Raw genomic sequence first — 4465 nt, forward strand, 5'->3', positions numbered from 1 at the left:
TATATATATATATATATATATATATATATATATATATATGCTTTTTGTGAATGTGATGTTTGTGTGTATGTGTGTTCGTGTGTGTGTAATGTGGCTCCATTTAGAGTAGAATAATGATATGTAGATGTTTCCCCGTATCGTCTAAGTTCTAATCACATTGATTTTTACCTTTTAATTTTCTGTGTTGGCTCCAATCCTTACAAATCTAAATGACAATTAGCTTTTTGTGATTCATCTTAATTGATTACATTGCTCCCACGTATGAAATTTTGACATTATTCTAAAACAGGAAGGCTTAATTACCATTGTATTTCATATAATTCTTGTCGTCGTTTGTTTCTAGTTCAACCTTTATCTAGTAGCAATGTAGCCAGTGTATACCTAATCACCGCATGTTTTTGGAAACATGTAATAGTACATTTTCTCGTCTTTCTAATGCATTTTTTTGTTCTTTGTGATACATTTATCTTCTTTGTAATGCACCTTTTCTTCCTTGTAATGCATTTTTCATCTCTTTAAAAAAGAATGTACTTTAAAATTTCCAAAGATTTCGTTATTAATTCAAGTAGATCAAGACTCCACCTAGAGATCCCGTCATGCCATACTGTATCACACGCAATGAAGTAAAATTGACAGTAGAACGATTCGGTAAATTTGGAGTAGTTTATTGCTTTAATTCCATTATTTTTTTACATCGCTCACTTCTCTGCTCACACGTCATCTGCTCAATTATCTACCTTTATACATGTACAGGCAAAAACACATGTAAGTCCACATACATTACGCATACGCACATAGGCAAATATATATACACTCATTTGTAAATAAATAATGCATCTAATTTTGTCTCTTGCAGAGTAAACTTTGCTTGTTTTGTCACCGAGAAGATGAAAAATGTACTGAACGTGACCTGTTTTAATGCAATTGATTAATTCCGTCATTTGGAAAAAAAACATAGCATTGTACAAACCTAAAATCTCGGTCAACGCCGTCACTACGACTGTGACAAGGTATTTGGTAGAATTGTACGAGCGTTAGATAGAATACCACGCTCTTAGCGTTCAGGTATTTGGTGCTCAGAGTTCAAATTTCACCGAGTTCAAATTTGCATTTCTGTACCTCGGTATTCTTAAATAGAACTACGAATTCACTGCAATCACTTGGTAGAAGCGTAAAAACGTAGAGACAGGATGTCTTAGGCTATTTCCTCCAGGTCTTTGTGTTCTGAGTTCCAATTTTACTATAGAATACATTTGTAGACAAATTAATCTGTCGCTCAGTTTAACAGAGCTATGTGTAGAATTTGCAAACACATAAATCCTTCGGATACCTTGTGATGTGTTTCATACGAGCAAAAGATAATCAAAGCTCCAGCAACACAAAATACTTACTAAGGAATTGGTTTCAAATTTTCCACATGGCAAGGAAATTCAGGGAACCAGTATTGAACTGGTACTTTATTTTATTGATCTTGAAAGGATAAAATGTAAAGTCGTCCCCAGTGTAATTTGAATCCAGAACGAAAAATAGGAAGAAATGCCTCCATATAATACAGCACACTCCGAATAATGACGGATTTAACACTAGAAGTACCAGTAATTCTTACTGCCTAGAAGTACCGTAGCGGTCGTATTTGACCGGCATTGAAAATCTTTAATACATTTTATCTTTAACATAAGTTAATGCATTGTATAAAGGATTTGTAAATACAGCCTTTTAGTATTTATGTACGTACAAAGAAAAAAAAATTATATACACATATATGAAAGGATATTCAGGATTTCACATCCAATACAGTCGTTGAAATTAAAATGTAAAATGAAAAAGCGGTCATAAATGATCGCTCGGTACCTCTAGTGTTAAATCCCTAGATTTATCATTTATCACTAGCATTTTTATTTGTAAAACTTTATACACAACATTGTTAACATACCATTTTGTAGCCAATATTTTCACAAACAAGTTATCTCATATATCAAAGAAACTTCTAGCATGAGGTAACCAAATTTATAAAAAAAACAAAAGAAGAAATAAAATATATATTTGCCACGTAGAAAGAAATCAACAATGGTATATGTATAAAACCGTTGAGAAACAATCCCACACATATAAACCTCCATTCCAACTGTGATTTTAGATACTGCCGCAGTTTCCTCTCTATTTTCACAGGCCATTTCATAAATATTTTTACAGCACTCACACTAATTGTAACTGATGTGGTTTATACTGCAAATTTTTAGTCACTTTTGACATGAATCTATTACTAATACTTGACCTCATAGTTTACTGTCACGTGCCATATTCGTTCACACATGAAATAAATTATGCCACATAACTAATTGAGATTTTGGTAACGTGCCAGAATTTTTTGTTTTCACTTTTGCTTTTAGATTCTGATGAATCTACGTAGATCATAGTGATGAGTTTTCTTTGCTTTTCGTTCATTAAATGATTTCATAACATTTAAAGTAGTTTAGAAATTACAAGTAAAGCCGAATGGAAAACAGTGAGCAGAAGAACCGATGTTTTCAATGAAATATATCTTGTATTACTAGCAGAAACAAATACGATGATGTCTCCAGGTTGTTCCTTGGTCTGCAAACAATAACAGATAAACTACAATGTACACTCCGTTTTCAAATGGTGATGGTCACAACGGGTCATAAAGTCTGAATAATATAAACAGACGGGACGGTCACAGTTGAGAAGATATATATATGTGATAGTTTTCATTTTTATTATATTTCTCTACTGCTTCCTTCTCTGAATATTCATTGATCGATTGCCATGCTTCTTTAAAGTAAATCATAAGTGTGAACCTGCTGAGGACACTATCGCCTCTGGATATATTCTGGCGCATCTTGGTCCGTATAACAGATTTGATGTTTTGTATTACTATCAGTTGTTCTGAAGATAAATCAGTCTGTTTTACTTCCAGCATACTTATAACTTATGGTTGAACACATGCGTAAATATTTATATATATGTTATATACGTGGAAAGGTTGACCTAATACCTATTATATAATGAAGAAGGTTATGAAATAGCTGTAAACAAATGGAATAAACATATGTGCGCCCATTTCACTTCTCGGCTATATGTGCGTATGTGTGTGTCTGTGTGTGCGTGTGTGTGTGTGTGTGTGGTATGTGTGTACGCTTTTTGGAAGCAGTCTATTATTAATATAGTCTCAGAGTTGGAAAACATAAAGTTATTTTCAACAGATGACTATTTTCACAGTGTTCTAAGTCACGTGGAAATAGATTAAAAAACACCTTCCAGGTATTATACAATTACAGTTCAATGACTTTAAAAACCGCGATTGAGTTAATAGTGAACTAATTAACCAGCTGATATTTGTTCAAAATTATAAAGCACTGTTTTGATATTACATGTTCTTCATTTATTATGGTAAGGACGTGCATGTTCTGTAATGAAATAATATTGTTTTCCCAATTGTTGAAGTTATATTTTAAACTCCAGATATATTGCGAGAGTGTTGTAGTACAGTTTTTTTATGTGTGTGTGTGGAAACAAATGAATAATGCTTGCATCTTCTCTAAAATAGCAGTAAACATATCATGTTTACTGTCAAATAGGAGTAAACACTATATAAGTTTTTGTTTCGCTTTATTTACAATGTTAAAATGACACACAGAGTAAATATTCAGGTGTTTCAATTATACAGAGCAGAATTGTATAGATGTTTGTGCCGAAAATGTCTCTCCAGTTTGTTCTTGTTATGAAAGCAGCGAGTTATTAGTAGACCCATAGCACACCTTAATGCCTTTTCTATTAAAGATCATAGGATATTTATAATCCTATGAAGAAATTATTATTTATGTGGTTTAGTAAAATCCTGGCATCAGTATTATTAAGCGGATATCCAGTTCATATTTTCACGACGAATTCTTAAACCGTTCTGCTCATTACTACAACACGTTGTAAGACAGTTTCTACAAAGACAAAATGCATAATGTACATACAGTACACCACGAAAACTAAGAAACTAAAGACTGGGAAAGATGTATTATATGATATAATACATATAATTTACATGCGTAAAATAAATGTTGCAGTATTTAAAGGATTTTGCTCAAATATATTATGATTTTCCGTTGATACTAGGGTATCGCATTATATATAATACACGTCTCGTTAAAATGAGCCACAATACTATCAAATCATCTCACGTTTTGTAACCAGTATAACAAGCACATAATATTTCAAAGACAGAAAGCTGCAAGCTGGCAGAATCATTAGCACGCAGGACAACATGCTTAGCGGTGTTGCGCCCGTCTTTACGTTCTGAGTTGATCAATTTTTGCCAAGGCCGACTTTACATTCTTTCCGGGTCGATAAAATATGCATCTGTTGAGTACTGGGATCAATGTAATCAGTTTAGCCCCTCCCACAAAATCTGGCCATGTACCAACATCTGCATATATATATATATATATATATA

At 32.8% G+C, this 4465-nt stretch overlaps 1 long non-coding RNA gene across 4 annotated transcripts in view; it reads right to left on the reverse strand.

Moving 5' to 3' along the window:
- Positions 1-4465, reverse strand: part of LOC106883779 (uncharacterized) — a 375832-nt gene that overhangs the window by 83653 nt on the left and 287714 nt on the right. Inside the window, exon 3 of one of the 4 annotated variants that reach the window (XR_008265361.1) lies at positions 683-3956. The exons of the other annotated variants lie outside the window; for them this stretch is intronic. This is a non-coding gene — a long non-coding RNA (uncharacterized LOC106883779). Of the gene's footprint in view, positions 1-682; positions 3957-4465 lie in introns of those variants that run through there. 4 annotated transcript variants of the gene reach the window in all.

The sequence above is a fragment of the Octopus bimaculoides genome, chromosome 13 (genome assembly GCF_001194135.2).
Source record: "Octopus bimaculoides isolate UCB-OBI-ISO-001 chromosome 13, ASM119413v2, whole genome shotgun sequence".
NCBI classification, from domain to species: Eukaryota; Metazoa; Mollusca; class Cephalopoda; order Octopoda; family Octopodidae; genus Octopus; species Octopus bimaculoides.